Raw genomic sequence first — 13,940 nt, forward strand, 5'->3', positions numbered from 1 at the left:
TGTCAAAGGATATGCAAAGGCAATTTACAGATGATAAAATCAAAGTAATCCATAGTCACATGAAAAATTGCTCTAAATCATTACTTACTAATACATTGTTGGTGGAGGTGTGAATTCATTCAAACTTTCTGGAGAGCAAATTGGAATTAGGCCCAAATGGCAACAAAATTGTGTATACCCTTTGATCCAGCAATACCATTACTGGGTCTATACCCTGGAGAGATGATGAAAAAAAGGTAAAAACATTACTTGTTGCAAAAATATTCATAGCATCCCTTTTTTTGTGGTGGCAAAGAATTGAAAAATCAAGTAAATGTCCTTCAATTGGGGAATGGCTTAGCAAACGGTGGTATATGTATGTCATGGAACAGAGTTCTATTAGGAAGCAGGAGGGATGGAAATTCCGGGAAGCCTTCAGGAATTTGCATGAACTGATGCTGAGCAGAGATAAGCAGAAGCAGAAAAACACTGTACACCCTAACAGCAACATGGGCGTGATGATCAACCTTGATGGACTTGCTCATTCCATCAGTGCAACAATCAGGGACAATTTGGGGCTAACTGTGTTGGAGAATACCAAGGACTATTACCTTTAATTTAGGGAAAAAAAACCTGATATCATTTTATGTAATCTTTCTATCTCTTATACTTTATTTTTCTTAAATATATGATTGCTCTCTCATCACATTCACTTTGGATCAATGTATACCATGGGAAAATTGTAAAGACTGACAAATTGCCTTCGGTGGGGTGGGGGAGGGAAGCAGGATAAGGAGGAAAAATTGTAAAACTCAAAATATATTAAATAAAAAATGAAAAATATGGAGTTCAAATGCAGAACAAGGCATACAATTTTCACATTTAAAGATTTGTTATTTTTTTTTTCATATTCCCCTCTTCCACTGATTCTTCTTTCACAATACAACTAATATGAAAATAGGTTTAACATGATTGTCTATGAATTTTCAATATGAGATTATTTGCTGTCTTGGGAAAGATAGAAGTAAAGAAGGTGCAGGAAAAATGTAGAATTTAAAATTTTACTACAATGAATTAGAAAATTATTATAAATAATTCAAAATATAAAATACTATTAAGGTAAAAAGCAACAATCCAATAAATGGTAAGAATTCTTTTATTTATTTATTTATTTATTTTAACCCATTTGTACATGAAGATTTCAAGTTACAAAGTTTCCCTCCACCCTCCATGCCCAACCCCTCCCCTCGGTTGGGAGCAGTCAGATTAAAATTTTACATTCATATTTTGCTAAACATAGTTACAGATTAGTAATTTTTGTCATGAGGAATTAGGATTAAGGGAAAGAGATATATAAGGGATCATTTTTATAAATTGTTCATCAGATTCAATAGTGGTTTTTTTTTCAGTATGTTTTGTTTTGTTTTTCTTTCTCTTGTTAGAGATAATATAGTCCATAATCTGTCAAATACAGTTGTCTTAGCTCTCTGGATTGCTGAGAGGAGTTACTTCTACCGAGGTTGTTCATCTCATAATGTTGATGTGTTCATTGTTCTCTTGACTCTGCTCCCTTCACTCAGCATCAGATCCCATAAGTAATTCCATGATTCCCTAGAGTCCAACGATTTATTGTTTCTTATAGAGCAATAATATTCCATTCATAGTTCCACCAGCAATGCATCAATGCCCCAATCCATCCACAACCTCTCCAACATTGATCATCTGCCCTTTTTCTCATCTGGGTTGATGTAAGAGTTGTGAGATGCTATCTAATTGTTATTTTAATTTGCATTTTTTTTTAGGTTTTTGCAAAGCAAATGGGGTTTAGTGGCTTGACCAAGGCCACACAGCTAGGTAATTATTAAGTATCTAAGACTGAATTTGAAACCAGGTACTCCTGATTCCAGGGCCTGTGCTTTATCCACTTATCCACCACCTAGCTGCCCCAGGGTTTAATTTGCATTTCTGTAATCAATAGTGATTTGGAGTATTTTTTCATATGCTTTTATATAGCTTAAATTTCTTCATTTTAAAACACTCTGTTTATATCCGTTGACCATTTATGAATTGGGGAATGATTTGTGACCTTATAAATTCAATGTAGTTCTCTATATATTTTAGAAAGAAGACCTTTTCAGAACTAATAGTTGTGAATATTGTTTACCAGTTTTTCCACTTTCCTTTTAATTTTGGCTACATTGATTATATTAGTGCAAAACCTTTTTAATTTAATATAGTCAAAATCATTCATTTTGCAGTTTATATTTGTGCTTTAATTCTCGTTAGGTCATAAATTTATCCCTTTTCTACAGATTCGATAGAAGGAATATTTTTGGTCTGCTAATTTATCTATGGTATTATTGCTCTTTATGTCTAAATACTGTACCCATTTTGACCTTATTTTGTTATAGGGTTTGAGATGTGGATCTATGCAATTTTTGGCCATACTATTTCTCAGTTTTCCCAACAGGTTTCATCAAATAGTGAGTTCATTTCCCAGAGGCTGATGTCTTTGGGTATTTCAAAAATTATATTGTTGTAGTCTTTCACTGCATTTTCTTTTGAACCTATCCTAATCCACTGATCCATTATTCTTTTTTTTAATTAGTACCAAGCAATTTTAATGATTGCTGCTTTATAATATAGTTTTAGACCTGATAGAGCTAGGCCACTTTCTTTTTCATTTTTTTCCATTAGTTCCCTTGCTATTCCTGCCCTTTTGTTACTCCAGATGAATTCTGTTACTATTTTTTCTAGCTCAGTAAAATAGTTATTTGGTACTTTGCTTGGTATGGCACTGAATAAATAACTTAATTTGGGTTAAATTATCATTTTTAATATATTTGATCATCCTAACCATGAGCATTTGACATTTTTCCAATTATTTAGAATTGACTTTATTTGGTAAGGAGAGCTTTATAATTGTGCTCATATAATTTCTGGGTTTGACTTGGGAGAAGGATTCTTAATTATTTAATGTTATCTACACTTATTGTAAATGGAATTTTTCTTTCTATGTCTTGTTTGTGGACTTTGTTGTTTATATATAGAAATGCTGATGATTTATGTGGGTTTATTTTGTATTCTTCTACTTTGCTGAATTTCTTAATTGTTTATAGGAAATTATTAGATGAATTTCTCAGGTTCTCTAGGTATACCATCATATCTGCAAAGAGTGATAGTTTTCAGGGGCAGCTAGGTGGCTCAGTGGATAGAGTACTAGCCATGGGGTCAGGAATATCTGATTTCAAATGCAGCCTCAGACACTTAATAATTACCTAGATGTGTGGCCTTGGGCAAACCACTTAACTCCATTGCCTTGCAAAAAACTAAAAAACACAAAACAAAACAAAGAGTGATAGTTTTGCTTCCTCATTGCCTATTCTGATTCCTTAGATTTCTTTTTCTTTTATTGCTACTGCTAGTATTTCTAATACTATATTGAATAGTAATGATGATAGTGGGCTATCTTGTTCTGCCCCTGATTTTATTGGGAATACCCTGAGTTTATTCCCATTGAATTTAATATTTTTATGGTTTTATATAGATACTATTTATCATTTTAAGGAAAATTCCATTTATTTGTATACTTTCTTTTGTTTTTAAAAGGAATGGATATTTTATTTTATCAAAGTTTTTTTGTAGCACCTATTGAGATAATCATATGGTTTCTGTTGATTTTACTGTTCATATATGTCATTAAGTGTTTTCTTAATGTTGAACCATTCCTGCCTGCCTAGTATAAATTCAAACTGATGATGGTATATTAACTTAGTCATAACTTGCTGTAGTCTCATTGCTAAAATTTTATTTAAGATTTTTGCATCAATATTCATTAGGCAGAGTAGTCCATAATTTTCTTTGCCTGTTTTGATTCTTTCTGGTTTAGGTATCAGCATTATGTTGGTGTCATAAAAGGAGTTTGATAGAACTTCTTCCACTAGTTTATATAGAATAGGAATTCATTTTTCCTTAAAAATTTGGTAGAATTCACTTGTAAATTCATCTGAACTTGGAGCCTTTTTCTTAGGGACTTTATTGATGATTTCTTCAATTTCCCTTTCTGAAATGGGGTTATTTAAGTAACTTATTTCCTCATCTGTTAATCTGGGCAGTTTGTATTTTTGTAAATATTTATCCATTTCACTCAAGTTGATCAATTTATAGGCATACAGTTTGGCAAAGTAGCTCCAAATTATCTTTTAATTTCCTCTTCATTGGTGGTTAGTTCACCCTTTACATTTTTGTTACTGGTTGTTTGGTTAACATCTTTCTTTTTTAAAAAAATCTGATTAACCAGAAGTTTGTCTATTTTATTGGTTTTTTCAAAAAACCAACTCTTAGGTTTATTTATGTGATCAATTTTTTTTTGCTTTCTATTTTATTAATCTCTCCCTTGATTCATAATTTCTTGTTTGGTATTTAATGGGGATGTTTAATTTATTCATTTTCTAGGTTTTTAGTTGCCCAATGTATTGATTTCCTTTTTCTCTATTTTATTCATATAGTTAGACATATAAAGTTTCCCTCAAAACCACTTGGCTACACCACATAAATTTTTACATGATGTCTCATTAATATCATTTTCTTGGATAGAATTATTTATTATTTCTATTATTTGCTGTTTGACCCACCCATTATTTAAGATTAAGCTATTTAATTTCCAATTAGTTCTTGGTTTATCATTCCCTGACCCTTTATTATATGTAATTTTTATTGCATCACTGTCTGAGAAGTGTGTATTTATTATTTCTGCCTTTCTGCATTTGCTTTTCAGTTTTTTATGCCCTAATGCATGGTCCATTTTGGTGAAAGTTCCATGTACTGCTGAGAAAAAGCTATATTCTTTTATGTCCCCATTAAGTTTTCTCCAAAGGTCTATCATATCTAAGTTTTCTAAGATTTCATTCTTAACTTCCTTTTTGTTTTTGTTCTTAGATTTATCTAGTTCTTTTTTTAAGGTTTATTTTTGCAAGGCAAATGGGGTTAAGTGACTTGCCCAAGGCCACACAGCTAGGTGATTATTATGTGTCTGAAACTGGATTTGAACCCAGGTACTCCTGACTCCAGTGCCAGTGCTTTATCCACTGCATCACCTAGCCACCCCAGATTTATCTAGTTCTAAGAGAAGGAGGTTGAGGTCTGAAATTATTAAAGTTTTGCTGTATATTTCTCCTTGTAACTCACTCAATGTTTCCTATAGGAATCTGGAAGTTTTCTCTCTAGGTGCATACATGTTTACAGCTTCATTTCCAATGGTGCCTTTTAAAACTATGTAGTTTCCTTCCTTATCCCTTTTAATGAGACTGATTTTTTAAAATTTTGTCTGAGATTAGGATTGCTACCCCAGAATTTTTTTTCTTCAGATGAAGCAAAATATATTTTGCTCCAACCTTTTACCTTTACCCAGTATGTATCTTTGTGCTACAAAAATGTTTCTTGAAAACAACATATTGTAAAGATTATGGTTTTTAATTCATTCTGCTGTTTATGTTTTATGGGACAGTTCAGCCCATTCACATTTACAGTTAAGATTACTAATTCTTTATTTACCTCTATTCTATTTTTCTCCATTTATATTTATCTCTTTTCTTTTTTTCTTATTCCTAGTCACCAAAATTTTACTACCTTTACCCTTTGATTTTTTTTTTGAAATTTAACTTTCAGGTGCAACTAGATGGTGTAGTGGATAGAGCAGCAGCCCTGGGGTCGGGAGGACCTGAGTTCAAATGTGACCTCAGACACTTAATAATTACCTAACTGTGTGGTCTTGGGCAAGCCACTTAACCCCATTGCCTTGCAAAAACTAAAAAAAAAAAAAAGAAAAAGAAAAAGAAATTTAACTTTCAATTTATTTTCACTTATACGAGTCTCCCCCCTGCCCTTCTCTATAGATTAAATTGGACTTTTAAACCCTAGAGGGAATGTATTTTATACTTTCACTGGCCTAAATCTATTGAATAGAATTACACAGTATTCACATTCTCCCTTCTTTCCCTCTAAAATTATAAATCTCTGTTCCTCTTCCCTTGGCATCCTAATATTATTATTCAGGTATCATCAGTCACAGTTCTTGATTGTTAGAGAAGCTCTTATCATTATTAAGATATCATCACAGAGTGCTTACTTCACTGTTTGATGAGTAGCATTGACTGAAATTTTTTATCAAATTATAATTTTAATCTTTTTTTTTTTACATTATCCCCTTTTCAAGTACCTTTCAAGTACCCACAAGCTTCTTCAAAAGCCAAAGTATCTTCCAAAGCTATATCATTTCTTGAGCTATTGTTGCCCCTACTCCTGGCCTATTTTCTTTCCCACTTTACCTTCCCACTTCCCACTCAAAGTACTTAAGCCCAGGTTAAATGGAGTATCCTGATTTAATTAACTGGAAGTTATTTGAAGATCTCTAAGTCCTGGGAGGCTCTGAAGGTCTCAGCAAGAACTTTACAAATGACTCAAAGAATAGAGACTCTGCCTCTGATCCTTGCAGCTTATGGTGCCCTTATTAGCCAAGCATCTTTTGATTAAAGCCAGTTATCATGTAATAAGATGCTTAAATTTAAGTTTATACTACTGTTTTTTTTCAGGGCTTTTTATCTCAAATCTAGTGATATGATTTGGACCTCTTCAGTTGAGAGACAAGACCCAATTAAACCCTTATCCCATAGCTTCATTCTCTTCAATTATATTCTATCTTGTAATTATCCATATAGAATTTAAGTTCTAATGAGTGAAAAATGTAATATCTTCCCTTTAGGTACCAACATTCATTTAAAACTGTTTTGTTTTTTTTAGTACCCCTTTTCATTTACCTTTGTTTTATGTAACTCTTTAGTCATGTATTTGCCAATTGAACTCCCTTTTCAGTTCTGGTCTTTGTGTCAGGAAATTCTGGAATCCCTGTATTTCATTGAACATCCATCTTTCCCCCTGACAATATAAGCTGAATTTTGCAGGATAATACATTCTGGATTGCAATCCCAGGTCCTTAGCTCTCTGAAATATGTTATTCCAGTTCTCCAGATGCTTCATTGTGGAGGCTGATAGGTCCTTTGTTAGTCTGATTGTGTTCCCTTTGTATTTGAATTAATTTCTTCTTGCTGTTTGCAATATTCTCTCTTTTATTTGAGGGTTCTAGAATTTGGCTATTACAGCCCTTGGAGTTTTCATCCTTGGATCTCTTTCTGGAGGGATACTTTGGATTCTTTCAATGGTTATATTGTTATCTTGTTCGAGTAGATTGGGCAGTTTTCCCTTATACTTTCCTGCATGATGTTTTCTAGGTTCTTCTGTTGGTCCAGGGTTTCCAGTAGTCCAATGATTCATCAATTGTCTCTTCTGGATCTGTTTTCCAGGTCATTTGTTTTCCCTAGAAGGTACTTGACATTTTCTTCAATTTTTTCAGCCTTTTTATTTTGTTTGATGGAATCTTGTAGTCTTATAGTTTCACTGGTTTCTAATTGTTCAATTTTAGTTGTTAGAATTCTATTTTCTTCAATTACCTTTCAAGTTTCCTTTTTAAAGGTGAAGTTTCTGGTCAACTTTTCACAATTTTTGTGCATTTCTTTTTTCCACTTTTCTTCTTTCTCTCTTCTTTGGTTTTTAAATTCTTTTTTAACATCTTCAATAAGCTTTTGTATTTGAATAAAATTTATAGACTGTTTTGATACTGATGATATTTCTCCAGCTTTCTTCTTCAGACATGGTATTGTTATCATCTTTATCTGTGAATTTTTTTCTATGGTGATCTCTCTTTTAGTTTTTTTGTTCATCTTTGTTGTTGTATCTCTGCTCCTGGGGTATATGGAGTTTAGATACAAGCTTTTTATTTTGTTGGGACTGGGGTCTGATTTCTGGCTTGTTGTCGGTGAAGATGTTTCCTATGCAAGTTCAAGCCTTGCCTTTGCAGAGATTTGTTTTTTGTTTTGTTTCCCCTCCTTTATGACCAGGTTCTGACTTAACGGAAGAGTGTTCTTGACCCAGTCCTGTCTTTACCCTGGTATTTTCAAGGTTCAGAATTTGTTTCAGATTGGGATCCTCCCTGCTGACTTGCTATCCAGCTGCCATGACCCCTATGAATATTAAGCTGTTGGGAACTGGATTGCACTGTGGCTAAAAGCTTCCTAGTGGCTTTCCCTGCTCTAAGGCCTCCAGGATTTTTCTTCCCCTTTTCCCTCAAAGAGACAGACTTTCAATGAAGATCCTCCACAATGTCTGCAGTTGAAAACTTGTTTGAATCTTCTCTTTTTCTTGTAGTGTTATTGTAAGAGTAGAGGTTTTATTCATCTTGGGCAGTGAAAGGCTCCAGGAGCTTTTTTAACTTTGTGCCACCATCTTGGCTGTGCCCTGGAAATCTCTTTAGAGGTAAGAATTGCTAATATTTTCACAAATAATTAATGAATTGATGATCTCTCTAATTAATTTCTCAACTATTTGAAGCCAAAGTTATACATAGAATACCCCAAGTATTGAAATGTATTGATACATATTTGAACATACCACAAGGTAAATCATATGCCTTTGAGAAGTAATCCTCTATGTTACAGCATGATAAAAATATAATTCATTGACAGTCATAGCATGTTAATTCAATCAAACAAACAAACATATTGGTTTCTAACTATTTATGAGGCATCCTAATAGAAAACAAATGAGGTTGGAAAATAATTCCATAACCTTCTTCAGGTCTAAAAGGCATTTTAAACATAATAGCAAATAATGTTAACAGACGTTCAAATATTATACCTCATAACCCATTTTAAGTTCAAAGGAGAGGTTGAAAAGTATGACTTTAGAGATCTATGGAAGAGAGTTCATTTATTCCTGATTGCCTGGAAAAATACAGTGTTAAACACTGAACATGACCTTGGAAGAAGGTTAAGATTTTATGTGGTCATGACATTTGGAGAAAGATTTAAAGTAAGAGAGGCAGAGAGGAGTTGTCTAAGACTGAATAGATAAGGTGAGAAAAAGCCCAGATCATAAAAAAAAGTAATAACATGATAAAAAAAGTATCATTTCATATTCCTGAGATACAGAGCATGTGAATATAAATCAGGTGAAATAAGGCTGGACAGGAAAGATGAAATTGATTATGGAGGGCTTTGAGCAATGGGCTAATATAACTATATTATGGTTTATAGCGAATGAAAATGATTTTATACACATATATAAATATATACGTATATATATCTACATTTATATTATTTACAACTTCTACATCTATGTCTATATCTATCTATACCCTGACACTATGTTCCTGTATATCATTAAAGCATATGTATATGTACATACACACACATACACATATGTACACACATCCATGCATATATGCATATATATGGAGAGAGAGAGCCAGTTGTCATGTCTTATAGATTATTTCAAACATATAAAAACCTCCATGTTGAAGACAGTTCTCCCATCTTTTCAATACAACTATTTTTGAATATTCTTTCAATGATGCTATGTGACTTTGAGTTCCCAAATTCCCAAATCTTCAGAGATTCAGTCTATAGGTCATGGAGAGGGCAAAGGGAAGGTCAATGAGTCAATTTGATAACTTGATCAATTTGAAATTGTACAAAAGAACTTGTATCACCAATCATCAAAAAAATGTATAATACAAGGGGAGTTGTAGTATATATGAATCAATAGTGACTGCAAATTAATGGACAGCATATGAACTTACTTCTCTTCATACAATATCCAGAGATATAAAGGTAGACTCTCAAAGTTCTTGTAATCTTCACGTAGAAGATTTATATTTGGATGTGATGGCTGGGGAACTGCACTCAAATCAAGAAAAGCTTGATTTAGGACCTACTTATACATATATATGTGGACCTATACACACACATATATGCATATATGTATGCATATGTGTATACATGTATACACACATGAGGTACATTTGGCTTATACCACTGATATAATGCTATATCAGATGCATTGATGAGATCAAAGAATACTAAAGTTAACAACCTATATAATTTCCTCACAGCATTCTTGTGTGATGGTCATATATTTCTGAAATCCTTAGAAGTGCTTCCATCTAGCAAATAGAGGATAATAAATTTACTTTAAAGTGATATATAAATGTGAGTTACTTCTTTTCTTTTTTTCTCTTATTCTCCTTCTAAAACAAAATGCATCCACAAGCATAAAGAGCAGCACTTCCTTCAAAAATCTATATCAGTCCTCTGTTGAAGATTTTGCTCAAAATAAACTCAATAGAATAACAATGCTCCTATCTAGAGAACATCCTATGCTGAGAAAATAGCATGTATTTACTCTTGTTATTTTTTAATTTGTTTTATTTTTCAGAATGCGCACTTATTAGGTTGAGTAGACTCAATTTTTTGTAGAAAAAAATTGATATTTAAAAATATTGTCATTTAGATATAGATGCAACACTGCTCACATATTGGAGGCAGGAAAACTTGTGTTCAAATCTTGACTTTGAAACAAATTCTCAGTATTGCTATAATCAAGTCACTTAGTCTCTCTGTTGATAGTGAGAAAGGAAGGAAGCAAAGACCTTTTGGAGTATAAAAAGTTTTCAATCTGCTCTGCAAAAGAAAATTTACTTACTTATCAATATTATAAATGCTTATCAAATTACAATACAGAATTCAATGGCTTGCTATAGTATAGTGAAAAGAACAATCTGCAGTAAAATTTTTGCAGAAGAAAGATTTGTTGAGGAGAAATTTGATAAAATGCAAAGCAATCACTCAGGGAGAAAAAGATCACAAAGGAAAGCAATTGCAAATTAAGCCTGAAATCAAAGAGAGAAAATATTCACTAGTTTGAATATGAGGATTTATCTCAGTAGTGTCTGACAAAAGGAAAATTTCCAAGAAAATGTCTTACTTTTGATCCCAATCATAATCAGTTTCCTCTGAATGTCAAAGGAGAATTCTAACCATGTAACAAATATAAATTCATGCAATGTAAAACTGACACCTCCTTCTTTGGAAAATTCAGATCATTGCTGAACAAAATTTCAGAGAAACATTATTGCAAGGTTGAGTGGATTGAATATGTTCATATATTTAGAGTACTTTCATTTTGCAATTGCACTTTTCCATGTGGGCATTTTTTCCCTAAAGAATTTACACATGACATCTTTCTCATTTTAAGAGAGTGGAACACAAAAGTGCCAGCTCTTTGCAAATTTATAATACTGAGAAAATATTATAATCTATTTGACTCTAAATGGAGTAGGCCAAGACTATTTAATGTTCCTTGAAGAACTTCCAACTAAGTCATTTCACTTTTATATATCATCTCAGGCTATTTAAAGACCGTGCAGGAAATTATTTTGTATTGGAGAAATAAGATTCAACCATGCCAAGGCATTATAAAAGTAAATAACAAAAAGAGACTCCTTAAAAGTACAGTCAGGGAGTATATAGAAATAAAAAGTATGGTATAAAAATATGACAAATAAAAAATCTTATGTTATGATATGCCACGGGACATGGGCTACTATGTTAAAAATACTTCTCTTACCACAAGATAAATCATAAAAAATTAATAATTAAGTAATTAGTACAATATGAAGGAGTAGGCAAAGCAATGAAAATCCAGATACCACCACATATACTGTTGGTATTAATACTGCTATTACTCTATTACCTCTACTAGCATTCAAATCTCCTCCAGATCACCTATTTCTATTGATCAATTCTTATAGTAAAATAGGTGTTACAACAATGAAATTAGACTTCTGGCCAAGATGGCAAAGAGAAGACAGGCACTGTGTTAAGTGTTCCTAGTTCCCCTCAAAAATAACATGAAAGAAACCTCTTAACAGAAATTTGATAGATAAATCCCAGAAAAAAAAGCTAGGAGATCACCTACCAACAAGGTTTGTCTTGGGGACTATAGTTGAACCAGGAACAGAGAGCAGAGGGCCTTCACAGGGACAGTGGTACGGGGAAGATAGAGGTCTGGCCTTAGCCACAAAGACTTTGGTGAATGGCGGATTCAAGGACAAACTATAGGAGCAGAAAGTTTGGCTGGGACGGAGGAACTCTGGTGAGCCCCAGTAGTCAGGAGTTCCAGCAGAGTGAGTTGATGAATACCCAAGTAAAATTACTAGTTGGGCTTAAGACTTGAGATCCAAAGTTTTTGCAGAGACCTCTCCCCAGCCACCCCTCCCACAACTTCAGGCTCAGGTGTGGGCAACAGTGTTCACTCAGCTGAAAGGAACACTAACACTGTCCCCCAGTTCCCAGCCCTGTTCAAGGACAATTCACTCACTGCTGCCCCTCCTCCCTTGCTCCTTACTCCTTTCAGGATTAGGGAAAGGACTTCAAACACTCTAGAGAATGCAAGCAGCACCTCCTACTGGCCTGCCCTTGGAAGTATTAAATGAAGTGAATAAAATCATTAGGTTTTCAAAAGCAAACCTCTAAAAGCCAACCTATCCCCCAACACAAGATCCTAGAAAAATGAAGAAAGGCCAATTAAGGGGGGCCTATGGAGAAATTCTTAGAAGCAACAGATTCTAACCAAGAAAGATCTAGCACTTATAAGGAGAATATGAATTATTCTCCAGGCCAAGAAAGACTCCCTGGAAGATATCAGGAAGGAGTTTAAAAATAAATTGGGAAAATTTGGGAAACAAACAACAAAAAAAAACAAATAACAAACATAAAACAAAATAATTCTCTCAAAACTATACTTGGGCCAATAGAAAACTCCTTCAAAAATAGAACTGATAAATTGGAAAAGGAGTTGCAAAAGCAAAACGAAGAAAATTCATCTCTAAAAAAAAATGGAAGCTCTGAAAACCAATGACTTCATGGATCAACAAGATTCTGCTAAACAGAATCAAAAGAATGAAAAATTAGAAGAAAATGTAAAATACCTTATCAGCAAAACCACTGATCTTGAGAAGAGATCAAGGAGAGATAACCTAAGAATATTGGTCTTCTTGAAACCATTAAAGAAAAAAAATTGGACTTACTATTACAGGATTTAGTGAAGGAAAATTGTTCTTACATCATGGAACAAGAGGACAAAATAGTTATTGAAAGAATACATTGATCTCCCCGGGAAAGAAATCCTAAAATGAAAACACTAAGGAATGTTGTCATCAAATTCCAGAATTATTAGAAGAGAAAATACAGCAAGCAGCCAGAAAGAAGCAATTTAGACAAGAAAGAGGCACAGTAAGGATTATACAGGATCTGGCTGCATCAGCATTAAGGGATTGAAGCACCTGGAATGAAATATTCCAAAGAGCAAGGGAACTTAAAATGCAGCCAAGAATCCTCTAGCAGGAAAAACTGAATCTTCTCTTCCAGGGGAAAAGATGGACATTTAATAAAATGGGAGGCTTCCAACATTTGCTGATTAAAAGACCAGAGCTAAATAGAAAATTTGGACACTAAACAGGAGGCTCAATAGACATATTAAAAGGTTCAAAAAAGTGGGGGGAACCAAAAAAATTGCTGTCCAATAAGATGAAACTGGTTATATCCCCACGGTTATATCCCCACCTGGGAGAAAGATTCTCATAACTCTTGAGAATTTCAACTCTATTAGAGAGAATATATTTAGGCAGAAGTGCTAAACACTCATGATTTATTAATGAGACTGCTAGCCAATAAGATGAAAGTGGCTATGTCTCCACCTGGGAGAAAGACTCTAATAACTCTTGAGAATTATAACTCTATTAGAGAACCTATACTTATCTAGAAGTGATGGACACTCATGACTTTTCAGTGACTCAGATAGTATGATTTAAAAACAATACCTCCTTAAAAAGGGAGACAGTAAGTAAACAGGAAGATTGAGGAGATTGAATGAGGTACATCTCATTACATTAAGAGGTACAAAAGACCTATTGTAGTAGAGGGGAAGAAGGAAGGAGATGAATACCACCTGATTCTTCTTCTCATCAGACTTGGCTTAAAGTCAACATACACAGATTCAGTTAAGCTAAG

This window comes from Macrotis lagotis, chromosome 8, assembly GCF_037893015.1.
Source record: "Macrotis lagotis isolate mMagLag1 chromosome 8, bilby.v1.9.chrom.fasta, whole genome shotgun sequence".
Classification (NCBI taxonomy): Eukaryota; Metazoa; Chordata; class Mammalia; order Peramelemorphia; family Peramelidae; genus Macrotis; species Macrotis lagotis.